Below are 25,933 nucleotides of genomic sequence, written 5' to 3'. Positions count from 1 at the left end.
TTCTGAGATTTGCATGCAGTAGATTAATGGGGAATAATTGGAAACAAAACCTATAAGGGATTCAGGAAAGCACACTGGCAGAGAAAGAAATCGAAATGATATGAAATTTCAACAGATGCCCCAAAGTTTAAATGACTCTTCACAGAAGTCCTAAATTGAGACAGTGAGGTTAAGACTTTGTACCCCACATCAATCAGTCATTTGGTTTAGGCTGCCCCAAGGCATGAGCCTCTGGGCATTTCAGTTGTGAACAACCATCAGCCAGCACCTCTGAAAAGAACTTTTTATTCGTAAAAGTGGTTCTAGGTGGTATACCCCAGCATCTATCACACAGTTCAACATTTTTTTCTGCAACTGCCAGACTAAGAAATATGGACCATCGGCAGTGAGATAGTGCACAGGCACTAAGGAAGTAAGCCATTGAGGAAGTATTATACCAACAGCCAGGATAAAGTGGAGACCCAAAGGGGTGAACCTAGCATTAGAAACTAATTTTTCCCTAGGAACACGTATAGATTCCAGAATGGTAGCTAAGGGCCTGAGTGGCTGAGCACAGATTTTTCTTTTTTAACCTTGCAGTGTTAGTGGGATATAAAATTAATATTGAGAGGCATCAAGTGCATGGTGCTTAAAGAACTCCCTGAGGCTTTAAATTAGTCTGGAAATAATTACTAAACAGAAATTGTTCCTCCCACAAACACACTGAAGGCCACTTTTAAATGATCTGAATTATATTTCATTAATGTAATCCAAACAGCCAAATCCTCTCTACAGGAAAATATCATATTGTATTATAATTTTTGATATGCAAAAATGAAGTATAAAAATAACCAGTACATAAACAATAAAACAACCATAAAGTAAAATAACAAACAATAGAAAGAAATACATGTGAGATCCAGTTAAGGAAGCTATCAAGAACAGACTTTGCAACAATTATCTTTAATATAATCAGAGAAATTTAAAAATTAAGAATTTTGGCAAAGGTCTGAAAATTATATTTAAAATAAAAAATATGGAACTGAAAGATTTAACAATAGAAATAACAAACTCAATAAATGGCTTTAGCAACTGATTAGATATAGCTGAAAAGAGAATTCATAAACAAAAAGATATGTAATTCTTTAGAAGGAGACAAGAAAACACAAACAGAACAGAAGCAACACACATAAAAATACTGGCTAAAAATTTTCCTATACTAATTAATGACATCAAGCCACAGATTTGAAGGTACCACTAACTCCATGAAGAATATACCAAAGAAAATTGGATCTAGGCATGTTATGATAAATTGCTGAATACTAAAGCAAAAAATTAAAAAGCACAACCATAGCAAGGCACGGGGTGTATATTATCTTTAAAAGAGCAGCATTTTAACTTATAGATGACTTCTTTTTTTTTTTTAATTTTTTTTTTTTAATGTTTATTTATTTTTGACAGAGACAGAGACAGAATGTGAGTGGGTTAGGGGCAGAGAGAGAGGGAGACACAGAATCTGAAGCAGGCTCCAGGCTCTGAGCCGTCAGCACAGAGCCCAACGCGGGGCTCAGACTCACGGACTGTGAGATCATGACCTGATCCGAAGTCGGACACTCAACCGACTGAGCCACCCAGGCGCCCCAACTGATAGATGACTTCTTAACAAAGATAATGCACGCTGAAGGATAAGAGTATATGTTCAAAGTGCCAAAAGAAAATAGCCTCCTGTACCTAGCAAAACTATTTTTCAAGAACAAAGGTGAAAGTCATTTTCAGATAAACAAAGCTGAGAAAATTTCCTACCAGCAGACCTACACCAGAGTAAATGAAATAGGTAAATATTAAAATACTATAAGAAAAATAATTCTGTCATAGCGAGCAATCTAAAGAGTGAAAGCACCCAGAAAGTATACTTGTCCATAAGATGCTTCCTGGTCACTGTGACCCAGAAGGGTTGGCAAATATTTCCTCCCAAATGGCCAGATAGTAAATTTCTCAGCTAACTAAATAGTTGTACTGTCACAGCACTGACTCTGTTGTAGCACAAAAATAGCTATAGACAATACATAAATTAATGAACATGGCTTGTTCCCATAAAACTTTACTTTCAAAATTAGTCTGTGGGCTAGGAACAGTTCATGGGCTATAGTTTGCTGACCTCTAACCCAGAGGCTTTTGTTAGAAGTGTTTCTTTTTAGACATAAGAATGTTAAGTATTTGGACCAAAGCAAGGGAAGGAATTAGAATCAGATTCTCACACAAAGCTGTGACTTGCAAAAGACTCTACTATTATTAAAATAATGAAAAATAAAAGCTACCTGTCTGCATTACCATATGAGAATGAGACTTTTTTTAAAGGCTTCCTTAGGAATTGGTAAACACAGGTTTATTCTCACAGACTCAGGTTTGATGTTTGAATTTACACTGCTGCAACTTTAGCCAAGGTTTGTACGATCTATATAAACCACCCATCAAGAAATTAATGAAAAGCAATTCTAAATTGGTATTTCCATGTGATCTCTTGCAGGAACAAAAAATCCTCACTGCAAGTCTACACTCATTGAACAGTCCCTCCATTATTCTGCTCCTACCAAAATTATAAAAAGGAATATTTGGCAAAAATTTATTAATAGAGAATAAAACCAATTGGCAGGAGGTTGTTGGGGGACAGGTTAACCATTCTAATGTAACATTACACAGGTTACTTAGTTACACATGGAAAGACATACACATACAATGAAAAGTATGCCCAACACCATCTTACCTAAGTAATCAAACACTAATAATGGGATAAACTGACATAATGTGGTTTTCCGATATATCTTTTTGGAGTTATTTATTTTTTAAATTGTCTATGGCTGCACTGAAAAAGGGCATTAGATCACCTGTGTAGAACTATTGCCAAACATGTATAACCTGAAGTAATGAGGGAAATGTTTCCAGCAGTTTAAGGTACTAATCAAAGTTCATTGCATTTGGATATACATTTGCTGAAGCAGCATCTTCTGTAAAAGATTATCTTTTCTCCACAGTCTTTGTAACTTTGTCACACATCATTGGGCCACACATATGTAGGTCAATGTTGGACTCTCTATTCTGTTCCACAAATTTATTTGTCTAACTTGATGCTAATACCGTTCTGTCTTGTCTGTTGTAACTTAACAAGTCTTGAAGTCAGATGACATAAGTACTCCAAAGTTATTCTTCTTTCACAGAGTTCCTTTTGCTCTTTCAGAGCGTTTTCATTACTACATGCACGTTAGGATCTGCTTGTCGATTTCTAGGATAAAAAAATGCCTACTGGGATTTCAATTGGGTTTGATTTGAATGTGTAGTTCAATTGGGGTAGAATCTAACAGATTAATTATATTGAGTCAATATATCCAATAACATGGCTCATCTCTCCATTTATCTCATCTTTCATTTATCTCAGCAATATTTATAGTTTGTAGTATAAAATTCTTATATATCTTTTGTTACATGTATCCTCCAAAATTTCCTATTTATCATGCTATTTCAAATGATGCTATATTTTTAAATATTTTAATATCCAATTGCTTATTGCTTACATATTAATGTTATATCCTGGGACTGAAATCATTTTTCAATTTTCAGTATAAGTTAGTGTCAAGGGAGGAATTCTAAGCAATAATAATATGCAGTGATTACAATGTATGCATTGTAGCAGCATGAATGCAGTGTTTTGACAATAGATACATTGTCAGGGATTGAGAAAAGACAGTGGATTTCCATAACTAAATATAAACAGAAACATACTTTCATATGATTGCTGAATAAGTGATGAACTGAGTCATGTGAAGATTGAGCGCAAGAACTTTGTTTTCAAACTATGATAGTACATTAACAGTTATTAAGAAATGTAACCCAATCTGGGTGCCTGGGTGGCTCAGTCAATTAAATGTCTGAGTCTTGTTTTCTGCCCAGGTCATGATCTCAAGGTTTTTGAGTTTGAGTCTCACTTCTGGCTTTGCATTGACAGAGCTAAGCCTGCTTGGGATTTATCTCTCTCTTTCTCTCCCTCTGTTCCTTCCCCCGACCTGCTCTCTCTTTCTCAACATACATAAATATTTAAAAAAAGGAAATATAACCCAGTCAATTTGTATATTGATTAGATATTATTAAGACTTCATATCCCAATGATATGGAAAAGAGAACAGGTAAATAATATCTACCCTCAAAAACTGATTTATTTACATGACAAACTGCCTTGTCAATCAAAGTCCAATTCTTGCAAACTTAGAAAGAGGGGAAGCTCAGACAAGAGATGGTAAAATCTCAGAAGGTTTTAAGTTGTGCTATCAAGAAACATAAATTCAGACAAAAGGGGCAGTTTGAGGGATACAGAAAGACAAAAAGAGATGGAGAGAGTTGTACACTGATGAATTGATTTTTGAGGGCTGAAGGCAAGGACAGAATCAAAAGTCCCAGCATTTTAGCCTGAAGTAATAATGGTCCCTGAGTAATATGCATAATATTTTCCCTGATCATCTCCTATCACATTGTTTCTCATGATCATCATCTATAAGAAGGAAAGAATCTATTCTCCAATATCCTCTGTGAGAGAAATATATAAGTTCCCTAATACTCAATCTTTAACTGTGGCTTTATTAGATTCAATAGCGCTTGACATGGTTCAGCTTGGGCACTTGATAGTATAGACAAGAGGAGAATATAATTTTAGGATATCCCTAGGCAAGCCAGATACAAATCAACTAACAAGTCAATTTTTTTAAGTTAATTAAAAATAAATAACACTTAACTGAAAACAGAGATGACAAACATCATTTGAAATTGGTTAGGACTACAGAATAATAAAATAAGAAGGAATGAATAATTTTCCACATTTAGGAACATCACTATTTCTTTATAGAGTATTTTAGACTATTTTATTTTTTCCCATTTAAAAAAAATCAAGCTTTTATGTGTTATGTCAATTTTAAAATTATTTGGATGCTCACATATATTTTTTGGATTAGAACTCTGATCAATTCTGGGGTGCCTGGGTGGCTCAGTCGATTAAGCAGCCAACTTCGGCTCAGGTCATGATCTTGCGGTCGGTGAGTTTGAGCCCCGTGTCGGGCTCTGTGCGGACAGCTTAGAGCCTGGAGCCTGTTTCAGATTCTGTGTCTCCCTCTCTCTCTCTGACCTTCCCCCATTCATGCTCTGTCTCTCTCTGTCTCAAAAATGAATAAACGTTAATAAATAAATAAGTAAATAAATAAATAATAATAAAAAAGAACTCTGATCAATTCTATTCAAAATCTGAACATTGAGGGAACAAAAAACCAAAATAAGAAAATACTCAATATGGTTTTCTAAACCAAAATTCACATATTCTTTTTAACATTATAAATAACATAAGTGAGAAAAATGTCTTCTTAGCAAAGCACATACTGTCATTACTCTATGTTAGGAAAATAAAAGATTATAATGATGATCAATTTTTTTTTAATGTTTATTTTTGAGAGAGAGGGAGAGAGACAGAGCATGAGCAGAGGATGGGTCAGAGAAAGAGGGAGACACAGAATCCAAAGCAAGCTCCAGGCTCCGAGCTGTCAGCAGCACAGAGCCCGATGTGGGGCTCGAACTCACAAACTGGCAGATCATGACCTGAGCCGAAGTCGGCAGCTCAACCAACTGAGCCACCCAGGTGCTCCTAATGATGATCATTTTTAAACTGAATAACTTTCATCAAACATTTTAACACTGAGAACTTATACTTGGTAAAAACACATACATTTTTTTTTTTTAATTTTTTTTTCAACGTTTTATTTATTTGTTTTGGGACAGGGAGAGACAGAGCATGAACGGGGGAGGGGCAGAGAGAGAGGGAGACACAGAATCGGAAACAGGCTCCAGGCTCTGAGCCATCAGCCCAGAGCCTGACGCGGGGCTTGAACTCACGGACCGCGAGATCGTGACCTGGCTGAAGTCGGACGCTTAACCGACTGCGCCACCCAGGCGCCCCATAACACATACAATTTTTTTTAAAGAGAAATGCTTACCACTATCTTTGAAGTTAATGGAAAATAGAACACAAATGCTCATTATGTTTAGCACTTGCACATACTTGTAACGGTCGAGTGCACCTCAATAAGTAATTTCTTCAAATTCTTCCTCCTTTTAGTCTCATCAAATTCCTCTACAACAAGGCATTTGATGCCACTAGATTGCCATCCTCACATTAAGGAGAAGGTAATTCTAAAGTCTAAAGGTCTTACCAGCCATAGATCTGTGGATTCGTAAAAAAAAAAAAAACAAAAAAAAAAAACAAAAAAAAAAACCAAAAACGTAAAACAGCTACATACCAATTTATATTTTAAGTAATTTCTTCTAATTCCACTCTTATTGGGGAACAGATTAAAGGGAATCTATTTCATCTAATATAACTTTTTTTGAGAGAGAGAGAGAGAGATTGAGAATGAATCTTAAGCAGGCTCCACGTCCAGCATGGAGCCCAATGGGGGGCTTGATCTCACAATCTTGAGATCATGAGCTAAGTCAAAATCAAGACTCAGATACTTAACCAACTGAGCCACCCAGGCACCCTAAATATAACTTCTAAAGGCAGCTTTAAAGGAATATTAGGGTTTTTTTTTTTTCATGAGCAAAACTCCACAGTCTGCATTTACTTTTAATCCAAAAATCTTTTTTACTATATTTAATTATTAACTCATTTTTTCCTCCTTCAAGACTTAGCTCAAGTATCACTTCCAATATTAAGTTTTATCCTCTCATTTTAACCCTTATGCAAAAGTCTGTTGTATTAACTGTTAGAGAGTACTTATTCTTCCTCATTGCTATCTAATCATAAACATTTCTTTAGAGAAAAGGACGATATTCAATTTTTCTAAATTCCCCATGGCAAATAGAGTTATAATGAGCATACAGCAGGTTTTAAGTATTTATTAAATTAAATTAAGAGGAACAATTTATTTTTTGGAAAACCCAAGCAATCAGAAGTCCCCCATGCATACTAGAATGATCACAACTTCAATTTCATCCATATGCATTCCCTATGCCCTTATTATCACCCTACCTGTATCTGCAAATCAAACCCCACCTATTTGGTAAACCTTTGTTCATCCTTCAAGGCTTTACCAGGTCACTTAATAGCCAGCTCAAGAAATGAAACTGAAGGGCAGTCTAGAGTATTAGAACAAGCAATGACTTTGAGTTAGCCAGGTCTGGGTTCAAATCATGGTTCTACTTTTTCAGACATGTGTGATTTTACGTGATTCATACTCATAGACTCATTTTATCTGTGAAAGGGGAATATCAGTACTAACTTCCTCCTCATCATCATAATCATCATCATGACTTTAATAGTTTTGAGTGCTTACTAACACTGATAATTTTTCCAATGCCCTAACATGCATTATCTTATTTAATTCTCAAAATAATCTTATAATAAACATATTATCCTAATTTTATATATTAGGAACTTGAAGCACAAACAGCATAAACTATTTCATAGATTTGATATAAATATTGAATAAAATATTTTTGAATAAAAATATTTAAATATTGAATAAAATATTCAATAAATATTTATTGAATATAAAGAATGTAGCCTCAATGGGTTTCCTATAATGAAACCAAAATATTGATAGGAAAATAGTAGGACCCAGAGATCTGATATGGTAAAAACTGCGGGGGGTGGAATATGTCTGAAAATCTTAAACCCAGGATTCTCTTTTTTTAGCCTCTGGAATATTTGCCCACTTGCTAGAGGAAATCAGCCTCTTTTTTCCAAAACAATAAGTGAAGACTTCACATGAGCCAAATGCCTTACCAAATGATGTTTGTTCTGTTCTTACACCACCTTTCTTAGCTCTCTTTGGAGCTTCCAGGCAATACTTAGCATAGCCTGAGCAGGGAAAGAATTTCACTACTATGAGAACAAAGACAGTTTACTCAACAAAGAATTATGTGACCTGGTCAATATATACACTGTTAGAAACTAGAAGGAAATAAGTTGAACCAGGATGAGTTTATAAAATTGAATAGTGGAGAGTGTGAGACATGGTTATGATCTTTTATATCTCAGAATTTCACCTGAAATGGATCCTGATACAATGTGGAATCACTTTTCAAAGCTAAACATGATGATAACATATAGTATATAACACAAGATGGTAGATCTGCCTTGGTAAAGAATTGAGGAAGGTGTTACAAGAGTCAAGATTTGGGGTAAATTAAAATAAATGTGTTACATAAGAGCAGATAATCCACATGTGACTGTGATCACTAAGAGGGCTCAAAATGTGCTTGTTCCCTTCACTAAAACAGTAGAAGTGCACCAGTGAAAAGGGCACAGTCATCACAGGAAAACTCAGGCTGTCTTTTCATACTAAAGTTGATATTTGATGCTGCTGCTACATTAATGTGTCCTTAACATAAATAAAAATGGTAGATTCTTAGAATGGTTAGAGGCTGGTGGTGGCAAGTAACCATCAGAGGCAATGTGGCTATAGTTACCATAACAAGAAGAAAGGCCAGAATAGTACTTTGGCCTGAAGACTTCTTTGGCAGTTGCTAATGAAACATAATGTTCTTAGATGTGAAATAGATGGGAAACAGGCTATAATATTTCATGATTTATATGACAAAGAAAATCAAGAATTGGCAAGCAGAAGATTGCTTTCATCCAAATAAAATATCAAAATCATTAACCCAGCTTCGAGATCTGAGTTTGTTCTCACACCCAGTGTCCATCAATTGAAAAGGAGTCTAGACTCTCTTGAGAATGGATTGCATAAAGCTGTGGCAAATATAAACAAAAATATAGGCAAAATGTGCAGTCTTTATTTTCAAGGAAGCTTGTAGTAATTGACAGAATAATTGCACACAGAAGAATATAAATTTTTTGAAGTCTATTGAATATCAGCACTGACAATGAGAACAAGAGAACTGAACCGTCATTAGAGTCCTTGGGTAAGAATGTGTCTTATGGAGACCAGATAATAAATGGAATCCTGACCCAAGTACATCTCAGAATATTGCTAATTGGCCTGAAGACTTACATTGTGAACATTTTTCTGGTTCCCTAATTCAAAATTCGGAAAGATACAGTTACCAGATGACATACACTTCACATTATAGTTCTCATATCTGTGGATTAACAATTATGATACCAGAAATGGTCAAAGGGAAGTCCATAAAACTCCCCCTTGGTCAGAAAAATATTAAGTCACAAATAGTATGGTTTTGAGATGCAACTGCAGATATATACTGAAACTCTAAAATTCATAGGATTCTGGGGTAGTGATCCTGTTCATGTGCTCTTTTAATTTAACTGTACATTGCATTTGCTGTTCTTCCTGCAGAATGAGTTGGACTGAGGAGTGACAATTAACCACCATAAACCGAAATCAAATCTACTTCTACAGTTTTCTATTTCAGTAATTCACCATAACCATTATTCTGCAAGCCAAAAATCTATCAGCATCTATGGCATCTCAGTCTATCTCATTCCTCATGGAAGTCTTGTCAATTTTACCTCCAAATTATTGTCAAATCTGTATTCATCTATTTCTACTGCTCTTACCTTAATTGAAGCTACCCACATCTCTCACCTAGAAAACTATATCAACCTCTGAACTCATCTCCCCACATCCACTTGCCTCCTTCCAATCTGTTTTTCATGTTGCATCCAAGTGATCTTTTCTAAATGAAAATCTGGTCATGTTTCTCACTACTAAAATATGTTTTCAAAGACCTCCTTACTCTTAGAATAAAAATTAAAGTCATTAACATTCCTTTTACCTACCTCTCTAGCTTCAACTTGGGCCAATAAGCCCCTTGCTATTTATATTTCAAACCTTGGACTTTCCACTTGTCAAGTGCACCATTATCCCTAGGGCACATAGTTTCCTTTTCTTGGACTATGTGTTTTCACAGACATCTCCTCCCACTTCACCTAATCAACTTTGACTCATCCTTTTTATCTTACTTTGCTTGTTCCTTCTCAGGAAAGCCTTCTCTGGTACTAGCACCTGATAGTAGGCAAAATATATGGTAAGAATTAAATAAATATCTGTTGAATGAGTGTATAAATAGTGCATAGACTCACACCAGATGACAGGAAGCAAAAGACTACCTGACAAACCTGAGGCTAGAAATGAAAGAAAAAGCATGACAACATCTCCTGAAGATCCTTTGAGGCAAGGATCCCACCACTAATGCAAAGTGGTCGAATAAAAAAAAAAAAAATCTAGTTCTGACCAATTATATACTGCTCTCTCAGAAAGCATTAAGTACGCACTGGGAGATAGATGCTAAATTTCTGCAGTTTCCCTCTCTTTTCGGATAGGTAAAGTTTTCAGCGAAACATACATTCTTCTTTTGAACAATTATTGTGATGATAAGCCTCATCTGTTAGGGCGTTTGTGACTAAAAGTAATGCAAAACCCAACTAAAATAGTTTAAACTGGAGAGATTTCACAAAGTGAAAATCCTGGAATTAAGGAGGTATCACAGTTAATGTAGTTACTTTGAAATATCAAGCCCTAGAATTTTTTCCATCTTTCATCCTGTTTTCTTCAGGGAGTTAGCTTTTCCCCTCATGAGATGGCACCAGGAAAACTAAGACTCATATATTTATATAATAACATTCGAAGGTTGAAAAAGAAAAACTCTTGCTTTTTTTCCTTATTTAGGAGAGAGAAAGAACTTTTAAAAAGTCTCTCCACCACTCAGCAGACATTTCCTTCTGACCTACTAATCAGAATAATGTCACAAGTCCATTGCTGAATCATCTCTAGAGAAGAGAATCATTGTAATTGGCTAAGACTATCAGAGCTTCACTCCTAGAGCTGAAGAAAGGTCCTGAAGCACAGGGCACAGGTAAACTGAGCAAAACGAACATTATTTTACCCAGGAAGGGGGTAATTGACAGCAAACACTTTCTGACACCCTGTCATTTAGTAAGGAACCACTGTGAACACATCATTCTACTATATTTAATGCACATCTTTTATAGTCTTAACAATAACTCAGCAAGGTTGGTGTGATTTTTACAGATGAAAATATTAAGACTTAAAGGTTGAACACTGGTACACAGGTAATATAATTAATGACATGGCCAAGATTTAAATGCAGGCCTGACTTAAAGATCTGTTATTACAGGGGCACCTGGGTGGCTCAGTTGGTTAAGCTTCTGACTTCGGCTCAGGTCATGATCTCGTGGTCCATGAGTTCAAGCCCCTTGTCTGGTTCTGTGCTGACAGCTCAGAGCCTGGAGGCTGCTTCAGATTCTGTGTCTCCCTCTCTCTCTGCCCCTCACCTGCTCTCTCTCTCTCTCAAAAATAAATAAACATTAAAAAAAAATTTTTTGTTAAGTTCTGTTATATTATTTACACATTGAGATTCCAATAATAAACAAAATTTGAATAATTGTCCACTAAAATATTCAATTTCAAATACTCTGTATTTTCTATTCAATAAACAATATCTCCTAAAGTTTCAGACACAAAGATACATCGTTTAATTTAAAACAGGCAAATTATTAGGACACTTGGGTGGCTCAGTCAGTTAAGCATCCAACTCTTGATTTCTACTCAGGTCATGATCTCACAGTATCCTGAGTTCGAGCCCCATGTTAGGCTCTGTGCTGACAGTGTGGAGCCGGCTTGGAATTCTCTCCCTCTCTCCTCTCTCTCTGCACTACCCCCCACTCGTGCTGTCTCTGTCTCTCTGAAAAAAAGGAAATAACCTTTAAAAAAAAAAAACAGTTTAAAACAGGCAAATTACTTAACCTCTCTGTGTCTTATTTTCTTTTTCTATAAAATAGTTTAGTAATAATAGCTTCGAGTTCATAGGTTCGTAAAAATACAAATGAGCTTGGCACAGAGTAAAAGCTTAATATACTTTACTTTAGATAGTATTCCCAGTTCAAAGCTGATACCTTTTATGTATGAAACAATGTTAGGTAGTAGAGAAAAATAATTAAAACAAAATAAAAACAGAACTATCTCTTTTTTTTTAATTTTGCTTTATGGCTTTTCAAATGTGTTCTTTGAAACATGTAATCAATTTTTATTCATAAGAACACCTTTTATAGGATTAATATAATAATGACATTTAAATGGTGCCTTTTTTCCCCAGCTTTATTCAGATAGTATTGACACAAGGAAGATATATAACACAAGGAGGTTTAAGATGTATAATGTGATAATTTGATGCTTGTATACTACAAAAGTATTACTACAATAAGGTTAGTTAACACACCCCATCTTCTCACATAATTGCCATCTTGTATGTGCATGAGATAACATTTAACATATACTCTCATAATGGGGCCCCTGAGTGCCTCAGTCAGTTGAAATGTGACTCTTGATCTCTGCTTAGGTCATGATCTCGTGGTTCATGAGTTCGAGCCCCATATCAGGCTCTGCACTAACAGTGTGGAGCCTGCTTGGGATTCTTGCTCTCCCTCTCTATCTGCCCCTTTCCTGCTCTCTCTCCCTCTCTCTCAAAAACTAAATTAGGGGCGCCTGGGTGGCACAGTCGGTTAAGCGTCCGACTTCAGCCAGGTCACGATCTCGCGGTCCGTGGGTTCGAGCCCCGCGTCGGGCTCTGTGCCAACCGCTCAGAGCCTGGAGCCTGTTTCGGATTCTGTGTCTCCCTCTCTCTCTGACCCTCTCCCGTTCATGCTCTGTCTCTCTCTGTCCCAAAAAAAAATAAATAAACATTGAAAAAAAAAAAAACTAAATTAAATAAAAAATAATAAATAAATAAATAAATAAATAAATAAATAAAATCTACTCTCTTAAAAACTTTTAAGTATATAATATAGTACTGTTCATCATCATCACGATGCTGTAATTAGATCCCCAGAACTATTCCTCTAACAGCTGGAAGTTTATACCCTTTGACCAATACCTCCCCATCTTCCCCATCGCGAGCTCCTGGCAACCATTATTCCACTCTATTTCTGATTTCGGGGTTCTTTTTTAGACTCTGCATATAAATGGTATCATACAGCATTTGTCTTTCTCTGTCTGACTTATTTCACTTCACACAATACCCTCAATGTCCATGTTGTTGCAAAAGGCAGGATTCCCTTCTTTTGTATGGCCCAGTGATATTCCATTATACATATGTATACTTTCTTTATCCTTTAATCGTTGACAGATACTTAAGTAGTTTCCATATCGTAGCAATTGTGAATAATTCTGCAGTGAACACAGGGGTGCTGATGTCTCCTCAACATAGTGTTTTCATTTCCTTTAGATATATACCCAGAAGTGCAAGTAATGAACATATAGCAGGAGTAAGCATGGAGCTGAGGTGGGCAGCTCTGAAGTCCAAGATGAGGTTAGGAATTCACTTTACTCTCCTTCTCCCAAGGAGATGGTGTTTCACTCTTTGCTGAGCCGCTGGGGCTTAAAAGTGGGGTAATAGTGGTAGTGTGAATCTATTTTTCCTACCCTCCTCAGTGTGCCCTTTCTTATTTCTGTGTTTCACCCAAGGTGCTGAAGTCTCTCACCTGGAATCCTGCGCTTTTGTGAAGGTATTTTTGTAAGCAGATAGTTATTCAAATTGATGTTTCTGGCAGGGGATGGGGGTGGGTGGATTCCCATGCCATCAGTGTTTGGGCCACACTTGTACACAGGCTTCATTCTGAAAGCCTAGAACAAAGGTGGCAGCTAGGACACAAACTCCTTCCCACCACTTAACCAAAGCCCAGCAATTTATTTCAAACTCTAGCACTTCCTTCTTCTGGAAATTTGAAATGTTCCACAAGGATGCACTCAATTTGTTTGTGTTGTTTTATGACAGCCTTAGTCATTCAGCTTTCTTTAACCTAATTTCCTTATTTTCCTAATGCCCCATTACTCAAACCACCAAATCTCATTTCTCCCACTTTGTTTGTTCCTCATTGTTTCTTCTATCCTTTTAATACATTCCAAACACACATTTTCTGTGATCTCTGAATAATGCAGTAACAGCTTGAATTCCAATCACAAAAACAATAGCAAACTTTAGAATGGACAAAGAGAAAATCCCCACAGTGTGTCTTATTTACTGAATTTATGCTTTGAATGGACTCTGCAGGGGATTACTTCTATAAATCTATTGCATATAATATTGAGTTTGAAGGTCACTAAACACTATGATTGACCGTAGATAAACTGAACCAGACATGAACTTTGTTTTCCTACCTTTTCAATCCATTTTCTTTGTCTACATTTTTCAGTACCACTGCCAACCAACTATTGTCCTCACTTCTGTATCTCACTGCTTGAAAGTGCCCTCAACCATAGCATAGCACTGAGACTTTACCTCTGAATTTTATGTATCTATGGCCAGTGGCAGGGCTGTTATATCACATTTGGCAATATGCATGTAACTTATCATAAGTCACTGGCTGTGTCTCATTTAATCCCTACCATCTGAGTAAGACAAATCAAGGAAATTAGACCAATTAAATCAAGTTTATCCACAGGTTATTGTGGTAACTTCCTAGATTATATTTTAATTTTAGGAGGAGGTTCTTAGAAAATAACCCAATGAACTATCTAGAAATTTCAAGTGCCCTATTGTGGTCACTAAGGTTTACATCAGAAGGAAAAAACAGGATAGTCTTTGGTACTGAGATCTAGAAGCAGAGCCTAGAAATTTGCCGTGTTCTTATTGATTATAAAATTGTGTAACTGCTGAGGTTTTGAGGATGACACTGGGGTTCACGGGGTCTGGAGCCAATGTCCAGGAAAGAATTCTTCAAGATGTCTTTAGTGCAAAAAGACACTTTTATTAAAGTAGCGGGACAGGACCCATGGGCAGGAAGAGCTACCCAGGGACCATGAGGAGAGACTGGTTACATACTACTGGGTTGGGGGAGGTAAAGTCCAGGGGAAGGCTCAAGTGAGATTTTCATATGCTAAAGAAGATTCACAGGATACTGAAGGGCTAGCTATTGTCAAGCTAAGGTTGTTTTTCCCTCTAGCAAATCATTAGCATTAAGACAGTAAGGAGTTCGGAGTTCTCGGAGAAACATTTCATTCTGCCAGCCTCAAGTATTTATCAATGGGATGCAGGTTATAAGGAAATTTAGTTCTATCTGCCATTTTCTTCTGCCTTTGTTTCCCACATCACTATGGAGGGGTGATGGAAACTTAGGTCCTGTAGGACTATGATCTCTATCAGTTAACCACTTGTTTTTCCCCTTTCCTTTGTTCTTGAGCAGCCAGGAGTGCCTGAGGGATATCACACATATCCCACCTGGGGAGTGGGGGGGCGGGGGGGGGGGGGGGGGTTGAGGCCTGGCAGCTTGCCTTATCCTTATGCTTCCTCATCAGTAGCAGGTCCCAACACAACTTTTTATTTTCTGAAGAGTGAATTATACAGAGCAAAATGGAGTTTCTCATGTCAAGCAGGAGTCTGTGTCAAGAAGGAGTGTCATGCAGGGGACTGTGTTAAGCAATGACACATGCAGTTAAAGGTACTGCAGCTATAAGACCAGCATCAGCTACCAACCCAGAAGTGATAACAAGCAGAACCAGAGAAGTTCTGTAGGGGACCAAGGCCATTTAAATCCCTTTAAAAAGGGGAGAATTTTTGCAGCAAACTGTCAGACTCTTCAGACGTGACCTCTCTATGTCTGACCACTTAGAAAAGGCAGCTGTCTGCTGAAAGCTCTGCCCAGTTGATCTCTGAACAGACCGAGGTCCTTCACTGCTTGAACATAGTAAGCTTTAAGTGCTGAGAGCTGACCTGGACTGGACCTAGGCCCTTTCTCAACTGCACATCCACAGACTGACCTTGTTAGCAACGAACCTGGTTCGTTAACTTCCCACACCATTGTTTGTTGTGTAGCTTTGATACAGAACCTGGGCTGGATCACCCAACAGAACAACCAAAAGGCCCTAGGAGATCTTGGAAGGCAGGAGGTTTATTTCACACCGGTGGGCTCAGAGGAGATCGCTCTCCATAGGTCTGAGTGCAAGCATGGGGTACGTTTTATAGTCTGTTACTTCCTCATTAGTAGTAATTTGGCATGCTCGGCAAGCAAGTTAGGAAGGGAACCTGGAAGGGGAGTCTTCGGGCAACGGGACTGGAATTCCCCTATCAGTCCTGTCGGCCATCTTATAACAATTTTTCCCCATCAGCTTGTCTTCTGTTCCGTGACCTTTGTAAGAAGCCAAGTTGAATCACATGCTGAAATGTCACTGAGTTTGGAATCCTGAACCTGCTTTATAATTGTGATTAACTTTGCTTTATGACTGAATACAGCCGACATTGTGTAAAGACACGACTAGTGTGTGCACCTTCATAGCGTGCTCATGACATGAATCTGAGAGACTAAGAGAAAAATTACCAGATGTACTCACAACTGCAAAGAAAAGACACCCCCCCCCCCGCCGCTGTTTCCGAAACCAGCCAGGGCGTGCCCGGTTGTGGTCTGACCTAAAGGCGGGAACCAATCAAGTTCTGCTGAGTGGTTTGAAAAAAAGGCAGGAACCAATCAAGTTCTGCTGAGTGTTCAAATTTAAATGTCAACCAATAACAGCTCTGTAACTGCAAAAAATCCCTAACTTGTTTGTGCCTGTCTATAAAAGAAGCTGTAAGATCCTCGCTCGGGGCCTCTTAGCGTCACCGGCAACGAGTGCGCGGAGGACCGGGTTCGAACCTGCAATAAATGACCCTTGCCACTTGGCTTTGACTCTGGACTCTGGTGGTTTGTTTTTGGGGAGTCTCTCGAATTGGGGCATATCATTTGGGGGCTCGTCCGGGATCCCCCAAGCCCACCAGACCCCAAGTCAACGGGTCGTCCCTGAGACCGATCGGTAAGTGAGCCGGCTCTGTCCATTTGTGTTTGTCTGTTCGTTTCTGGCTCTTCCGCGCGGGATCTGTATCGGGGACTGACACAGCCCTGGCGGGCGCGCTATAGGGCAGTCAGTCGGGTCCAGTAGGAGACGTCCACTGGCACCCGTCTGGGGCACCTTTTTGGGCCCATCAGAATTCTTCTGTTCGGGTGACTGGCACCCGTCTGGGGCACTTTTTTGGGCCCATCGGAATTCTTCTGTCCGGGTGACAGACACCCGAAATGCGCTAGCGATCTAAGTGTTGTGTTCTCTATTCTATAACCTTTAAGTGTTAAACCCCTTCTCTTTCGCAGGTGACCTGGCCTGGCCCAGCCCAGCCAGAAATCCTCATAACTTTACTGTTTCTCCTTTTAATCCTTTCCTCCACCTCCAGGATACAGATGGGCCTATCTCAAAGCACTCCCCTTTCTCTCCTCGTTGCTAACTTCAGGGATGTTAGAACCAGAGGACAGAATTTGAGTCTAGACATCCAGAGGGGAAAATTAATAACCCTCTGCCACTCCAAATGGCCAACCTTCGGCGTTGGATGGCCAACCGAAGGAACTTTTTGCCTCCCTATAATTGCTAAGGTGAAGTCAAAGATTTTTCTACCGGGTCGCGAGGGGCACCCGGATCAGATTCCCTACATTCTTGTATGGCGGAATTTAGTGGAAAATCCACCCCCTTGGTTGGCCCCCTTCCTATCCTCGGGAACGTGTAAGGTCCTTGCCATACGGCCTGCAGATCCCCCAAAATCAAGGACACCAGCCGCGCCCTTGTATCCCATATTGCCCAATAGTCAGGACCTACTATCCCTAAACCCTCCACCCTATCATCCCCCTCCCCTCATACCCCAGGCCCTGCCCGCAGCAGCCGCCCCACCAGTCGCCCCGCTAGTTGCCCCCCTAGGGGAACTGGGAGGACGGGAAGCGGCAGCTGTGCCGGAACCAGGAGGACGGGAGGCAGCAGCCGCGCAGGGCCCCATTGAAAATGAAACCAACCGCGAGAGGCCAGCCGTCGGAACCCGCGGACGCACCCAGCGTGAGCCAAACCCTCGCCTCCCCGACTCCACTGTGGCCCTATCCCTGCAGGAAATAGGACCCCCAGATGAAACAGGCAACCCCCAACTCCAGTATTGGCCCTTTTCCACCAGTGACCTTTACAACTGGAAAACACAGAACGCTCGATTCTCTGATAACCCTAAAGACCTAATAGCTCTTTTAGACAGTGTCATGTTCACCCACCAGCCCACCTGGGACGACTGTCAGCAGCTCCTCTGCATCCTGTTCACTACAGAGGAGCGAGAGAGGATCCAATTAGAATCAAGAAAGCTGGTTCCCGGAGACGACGGTCAGCCGACATCTAACCCTGACCTCATTAATGCGGCTCTCCCCCTAACCAGACCTCCACAGGACGAATGGGACTACAACACGGCAGAAGGTAGGGGAAGGCTACTCATTTATCGCCAGACTCTGATGGCGGGTCTCCGGGCTGCAGCTCGCAAGCCCATCAATTTGGCTAAGGTATATTCGGTCGTACAGGGAAAGGCAGAGAGTCCAGCTGCTTACTTAGAGAGATTAATGGAAGCCTTTAGGCAGTTTACCCCCATGGATCCAGAAGTCCCTGAGAACCAGGCTGCTGTCATTATGTCCTTTGTAAATTAATCAGCTCCTGACATTAAAAAAAAAAACTCCAAAGGCTAGAGGATTTAGAAGGTAAACAGATCCAGGATCTGCTCCGTATAGCACAACGGGTCTACAACAACAGGGACGCCCCAGAAGAGAGACAGATCAAGGCCACAGAGAAAATGACTAAAGTCCTGGCCGCTATAGTCCAGAAAGAACAGCCACCCCCAGAAGGCTCTCAAACAACACGCCCTCCCAGGCGGCACTTAGATAAAGATCAATGAGCCTGTTGTAAAGAAAAAGGCCATTAGATACGAGAATGCCCCAAGAAGAAACAACCCCGCCCCAGCCAAGGACAATGGCAGCCTAAAATAGCCCCCATACTGTTTACCCAAGATACAGAATAGGGAGGACGGGGTTCGGATCCCCTCCCCAAACCTAGGGTAACATTGCAAGTGGAGGGGACCCCAGTCCAGTTCCTAGTTGATACTGGGGCACAGCACTCAGTTCTGGTCAAGCCCCATGGAAAAGTATCTGAAAAATCATCCTGGGTACAAGGGGCCACCGGAATAAAGAAGTACCCTTGGACAACTCAGAGGACTGTGGACTTAGGAAATGGGAAGGTAACCCACTCCTTCCTGGTCATTCCTGACAGCCCCTACCCCTTGTTGGGGAGGGATTTGCTTACCAAAATGGGGGCCCAAATTCATTTCCAACCAGGGGGACCCACAGTGACTGACTTTCACAACCAACCCTTATCTGTACTCACTGTGAGACTGGAAGATGAATACAGGCTCCATCAGAAACCCACTCCTGTGGATCAGGGTATCGAGCCCTGGCTTCAACGCTTCCCAGACACATGGGCAGAAACGGGTGGTATGGGGCTGGCAAAACATCGCCCAGCCCTATTTATAGAGGTCAAGCCCAGGACGGACCCCATCCACGTGCGCCAATACCCGATGCCCACGGAAGCCAAAAATGGCATCACACCGCATATCCGCCGCCTCCTTGACTTTGGGGTCCTACGCACCTGCCACTCAGCATGGAATACCCCCCCTGCTGCCCGTGCACAAACCCAACAGCGGGGAATACAGACCAGTGCAGGACCTGAGAGAAGTCAATAAGCAGGTGATGGACATAAATTCAACCGTTCCTAACCCCTATACTCTCTTGAGCGCCCTCAGCCCAGAAAAACAATGGTATACTGTTCTGGATCTAAAAGATGCTTTTTTCAGCCTACCACTAGTGCCTAAAAGTCAAGAGCTATTTGCATTCGAGTGGACAGATCCAGACAGGGGCATAAATGGCCAACTCACTTGGACCAGACTGCCACAAGGATTCAAAAACTCTCCGACCCTGTTCGACGAGGCTCTACACGAAGATTTAAGTGAGTACAGACAACAACACCCTAATATAACTCTCCTACAATATGTTGATGATCTCTTAATAGCTGCCAAGACACCGGAAGCCTGCATCCAGGGAACCGAAGGTCTCCTGCGAACTCTGGAAACCTTAGGCTACCGCGCCTCAGCAAAGAAGGCTCAGATCTGCAAGTCAGAGGTAACTTACCTGGGTTACTTACTGAGAGGGGGGCAACACTGGCTAACGGATGCCCAGAAGGAGACTGTCCTTCGTATTCCCAGACCACAGACACCACGAGAGGTGAGGGAATTCCTAGGGTCAGCTGGGTTCTGCAGACTATGGATGCCAGGGTTTGCTGAATTAGCAAAGCCTTTATACCAGGCAACAAAAGATCAACAGCCCTTTAGTTGGACGGAAGAAGCCAAACAGGCCTTCCAACAAATTAAAACTGCTCTGCTATCAGCACCTGCCCTGGGACTCCCCGATGTCTCCAAACCTTTCCACCTATATGTAGATGAAAACCGAGGCATAGCTAAGGTGGTGCTAACCCAGCATTTGGGCCCTTGGCGCAGACCAGTAGCCTATCTGTCTAAAAAGCTAGATCCAGTGGCCGCCGGATGGCCACCCTGTCTCTGGATGATTGCAGCCACTGCCCTAATGGTAAAGGACGCTGATAAGCTGACCATGGGCCAAGAGCTACAAGTCACCACCCCGCATGCCATCGACGGCATCCTCAAGCAGCCGCCTGACCAATGGCTGAGCAATGCCCGACTCACTCATTACCAGGGACTGCTGTTGAACCCCCTCAGGGTCATCTTCACCCCCTCAACAGCCCTGAACCCAGCATCACTGCTGCCAGACCCGGACATGGGAACCCCACTTCATGACTGCGCCGACATACTGGCTCAAGTTTATGGGGTCCGGGAGGACTTGCAGGACCAACCATTATCGGATGCGGACGCCATCTGGTTCACCAATGGAAGCAGCTTCGTTCACCAGGGACAAAGGTATGCAGGGGCGGCCGTAACTTCAGAAACCGAGGTGGTTTGGGCAGAAGCCCTACCCCCCGGAACCTCGGCCCAGAAGGCTGAACTAATAGCCTTAACCCAGGCCCTAAAATTAGGAAGAGACCGCAAGCTAACCGTGTACACTGATAGCCGATATGCCTTTGCCACTGCTCATGTACATGGGGCGATATACAGAGAACGGGGGCTCCTCACAGCTGAAGGGAAAGACATCAAAAATAAAGAAGAGATTCTAGCCCTGCTAGCAGCCTTATGGGAACCCAAAAAGCTAGCGATTGTGCATTGCCCAGGACACCAGAAGACAACCGACCCAGTTTCCCGGGGCAACAATTTGGCCGATCAGACTGCAAAAAACATAGCTCGGCCCCCAGCGCAATTACTGACCCTACAGCTGCCAGACCCTGGGCCCCGGGAATTGCCCCCCAGCCCTGAGTATTCAGAAAGCGACATTCAATGGATGAGTAAACTTCCTATGACCCGAATCAAAGATGGCTGGTGGAGAGACTCCAAAAGCAGCATTATACTCCCAGATAAACTAGGATGGCAAGTTCTAGAGCGGATCCATTGCAGCACCCACTTAGGTTCCCGGCGAATGTTGGACTTACTGAGACAGACTGGACTAAAAATCAGAAATGTCTCTGATAAGGTCGATCAAGTAGTCACTAAATGTACAGTGTGCCAACTCAACAATGCTAGTAGCAATCCTCAGACAACAGGGGTAAGACGAAGAGAGAGCAGACCGGGGACCTATTGGGAAGTAGATTTCACTGAGGTAAAACCAGGAAAATATGGACATAAGTATTTGCTAGTTTTTGTAGATACCTTTTCAGGACGGACTGAAGCCTTTCCAACCAAGAATGAAATGGCGCAGATTGTAGCCAAAAAGATCCTAGAAGAAATCCTGCCCAGGTATGGTTTTCCAGTAATGATAGGGTCAGACAATGGACCTGCATTCATCTTTAAGGTAAGTCAGGGACTGGCTTCCATACTTGGGGCTGATTGGAAATTACATTGTGCATACCGACCCCAAAGTTCAGGACAGGTAGAGAGAATGAACAGAACATTAAAAGAGACCCTAACCAAATTGACCATGGAGACTGGTGCTAATTGGGTAGTCCTTCTCCCTTACGCTCTGTTCAGGGTGCGTAACTCCCCATACAAACTGGGACTCACACCCTATGAAATAATGCATGGTAGACCACCCCCCCATCATCCCTAACCTAAAAGATGACCTTGTCAAAACTGAGAACGATAATGGTCTTGAACTCTTGCTCTCCCTACAAGCCTTGCAGAGGGTCCATGAAGATGTATGGCCCAAATTAAAATAACTTTATGAAACTGGACCCCCACCTATTCCTCATCAATTCCGACCCAGGGATTGGGTCCTCGTCAAACGTCATCGGCAGGAGACTCTGGAACCCAGGTGGAAAGGACCCTTCCAGGTCATCCTGACAACGCCTATGGCCATCAAAGTAGACGGAATTGCCGCCTGGATCCATTACACCCACGCCAAACCGGTGGACCCGTTCTCAGACCTCATTGGACCCTCAAAGACAACCTGGACTGTTGACTGGACTGAGGACAATCCTTTAAAATTGACCCTACGCCGCCAACGGACTGAGCCGTAACTATGGTACTTGCCCTCCTCTTGATTGTTCTGCAAATTCTGTCTGTAAATCCAAACCCCCACACCCCCTATAATTTGACATGGGAAATTACTAACTTAGAGACTCATGAAATCTACAACAAAACCCTAGGAACTGCCCCATTAAACACCTGGTGGCCAGATTTATATTTTAATTTAGAAAAAGTTAGTCCATTAGAAGAAATGGAAGGAGGTAAATGGAGGCAACTACAAAGGAGGGTATCAATAAGTAGAAATGGATTTTATGCATGTCCGGGATTTAGGACGAGGGAGATGAGGCGCACATGTGGAGGGTTTGAAACCCTCTATTGTGCAGCCTGGAGTTGTGTCCCCAATGATGGGGAATGGAAGTGGGAAGTAAAACCCCAATTTATTGAAATGTCCTATGTCCAACCATGTACCTGCACCAGGTACGATGAAAACTGTAACCTTATTCGTGTAAGATTTACAGAGAAGGGGAAAAAGGACAGGCGGTGGGTCTCAGGACTCACTTGGGGACTCTACTTATATCAACGTCCCCTCTTTGGGACTGCCATTCAAATAAAATTAAAAGTCTCCCCTCTTGTACAACCAGTGGGGCCAAATCAGGTATTGAAAAAAAAAAACAAAAAACAGATAAGCTTATCCCCGGGCAGATCTCCACTACTCCCTCCAGCAGGACCCCCATCCTTACCCCAGGAGTAAAAGCACAAGCTGTCCGAGAAAATCAGAACCAGAAGGCATAGACTCCCTATGGAAATTGCTAACAGCAGCGTATGAGGCCTTAAACCGATCGGACCCTGAGGCAACAAGGGCCTGCTGTCTATGTTATGATATAAAACCCCCCTTCTACGAAGCCATAGGTCTAGCTGCCCCTTTTTCACAATCAGGAGAAGAGTCGCCAGCAGCTTGCAAGTGGAATCGAAAGGGCCCCGGCCTCACACTGCAAGCGGTCACTGGCAATGGGACTTGTATAGGAAAGGTCCCCTCTAGCCATATCCAGCTCTGTGCCCCGACTAATTACTCTATAGATGAATCTAAATGGATAATTCCAGCTCCTGACAGTTGGTGGATTTGTTCTAAGAACAGGGCTCACCCCATGTGTTAACAGAAATGTTTTTAATTCGTCAACCGAATATTGTATCATGGTATTAGTATTTCCGAAGGTTATTTACCACCGAGAAAATGTTGTATATGATCTGTGGACAGAAGGGACAGAAGCAAGAGAGTCAATAAGAACAAAATGGGAACCCTTTACGGCCATAACCTTGGCCACCTTATTTGGCCTCAGTACCATAGGGGCAGGAACAGGGATCTCATCACTAGCCATCCAGCACCGGGGGTTCAATAGCCTAAGGGCAGCCATCGATGAGGATATAGCCAGACTTGAGGACTCAATCTCGCACCTCGGAAAATCTCTGACCTCCCTTTCTGAAGTGGTCCTACAGAACCGAAGGGGGCTAGATCTAGTCTTCCTCCAACAGGGAGGTTTGTGTGCAGCCTTAAGAGAAGAATGTTGTTTTTATGCTGACCATACCGGAGTAGTCCGAGAGTCCATGGCTAAAGTTAGAGAAGGCCTGGCCAAACGGAAGCGTGAACGAGAACAACAACAAGGCTGGTTTGAGTCTTGGTTCAGTCAGTCCCCATGGCTAGCCACCCTGCTTTCTGCTCTAGCTGGGCCCCTTATACTCCTCCTTCTCTTCCTCACCTTCGGGCCTTATATTATTAATAAACTCGTTGCCTTTATCAAAGACCGAGTTAACACGATCCAACTGATGGTCCTTAGGACCCAATACCAACCTATCATTACCAAAACATTTGAGTCAGACACATAAGATCCAAGATTGGCTCTTAAGGCATCAAAGAAAGGGGGGAATGAGAGACTAAGAGAAAAATTACCAGGTGTACTCACAACTGCAAAGAAAAGACCTCCCCCCCGCCGTTCCCAAAACCAGCCAGGGCGTGCCCGGTTGTGGTCTGACCTAAAGGCGGGAACCAATCAAGTTCTGCTGAGTGGTTTGAAAAAAAGGCAGGAACCAATCAAGTTCTGCTGAGTGTTCAAATTTAAATGTCAACCAATAACAGCTCTGTAACTGCAAAAAATCCCTAACTTGTTTGTGCCTGTCTATAAAAGAAGCTGTAAGATCCTCGCTCGGGGCCTCTTAGCGTCACCGGCAACGAGTGCGCGGAGGACCGGGTTCGAACCTGCAATAAACGACCCTTGCCGCTTGGCTTTGATTCTGGACTCTGGTGGTTTGTTTTCGGGGGGGGGGGTGTCTCTCGAATCAGGGCATATCAAATCTACTTCCCATATTCACCTTAATGACTTTGTGTCTTATGTTTCTCATCCACACAATCATACAGTGTGGATTGTGCTAAATTCACTACCAGTTTCCCCATTCACATCAGTAGTACAGTGGTAGCTATACTCTCAGAGATAGCAGCTCTTCCTGCCCACGGGTCCTGTCCCCATACTTCGATAAAATCACCTTTTTGCACCCAAGACGTCTCAAAGAATTCTTTCTTGGTTGTCTGCTCCAGAGCCCATGAACCCCACTGTCACCCCCCCAAAAACTCTCACCACTAACTATGCCACTATTTTTAGAGAAATTAATAATTTAAAAATATGTTATTGGTGGTAAATTGATCTTCAATATGGATACAATGACAAGGACATTATTTTTACTTTAAAAGAAAGTGATTATAAAGAGACACAACAGAAATTTCTAGGGTCCTGATAATATTCTGTGAAGTCACATTGAGCTATACTTTATAACTTGTGTGTATATGTATGTATATGTGTGTGTACACATATATATGCATTTTTTTTCAATTAAAGCTTTTTTTAAGTGTGACAAGAATTTTGAAGTGAGATCTTGCTTTTTGTCTCTTTTCCATGAAGTTTTGGTTTATTCATTCTAACTCCATATTCCTTTTAGGAACTGTTTTCAACCTGGGAGTTTTTTAGTTTATCCAATTCTGAGTTTGGGCAATTACCTGGTTTAGCAAGTTTACTGAATGGAAAAATCAATAAAATACACAGTAGTAAATCTGCCCAGACAAGATCAATTCATAAACCACCACAGCCTCTCTGCCATACAAGGCAGCTCCAACATGGATCAGTAATAAGAACCACTTACACCTCAAGGCAGTAAAAACATTTTTTACTGACCCTAAACCATTCAAGGTCGTTCTACTTCTTACAATGTAAGTGAGGGTCAAAACTGAAGAGTCAGAAAAATTCATAGGAATTGAGAATTTCAACACATTTTAGAAATCATTAATCCCAGCCCATTTTTGTCATAAGTAAATAAACAGTAACCAAGAAATTAAGTGACTTGTTCACTTCTGCCAAGTAATTAGTGACAAATGAAATCAGACCTCAAGTCTCTCCATTTCCACATCAGTACATCTTACTTCTCTGGGCTTCCACTCCAAGAAAACCTCTTTTAAATGAATCATTCATTCAACCAATCAACAATCAAT

At 41.4% G+C, this 25,933-nt stretch overlaps 2 long non-coding RNA genes across 2 annotated transcripts in view; one reads left to right on the top strand and one right to left on the bottom strand.

Moving 5' to 3' along the window:
* LOC147572036 (uncharacterized) overlaps positions 1-25,933 on the bottom strand; it is a 271,873-nt gene that overhangs the window by 74,677 nt on the left and 171,263 nt on the right. The gene's annotated exons all lie outside the window — the stretch shown is intronic.
* Positions 16,388-24,685, top strand: LOC147572037 (uncharacterized). The gene is made up of 2 exons (XR_015246496.1): positions 16,388-16,793; positions 22,108-24,685. It is a non-coding gene; the product is annotated as an uncharacterized LOC147572037 (long non-coding RNA).

This window comes from Puma concolor, chromosome F2 (genome assembly GCF_028749965.1).
Source record: "Puma concolor isolate L17-30 chromosome F2, mPumCon1.1.hap2, whole genome shotgun sequence".
NCBI classification, from domain to species: domain Eukaryota; kingdom Metazoa; phylum Chordata; class Mammalia; order Carnivora; family Felidae; genus Puma; species Puma concolor.
This window is presented reverse-complemented; position numbering and strand designations above follow the sequence as displayed.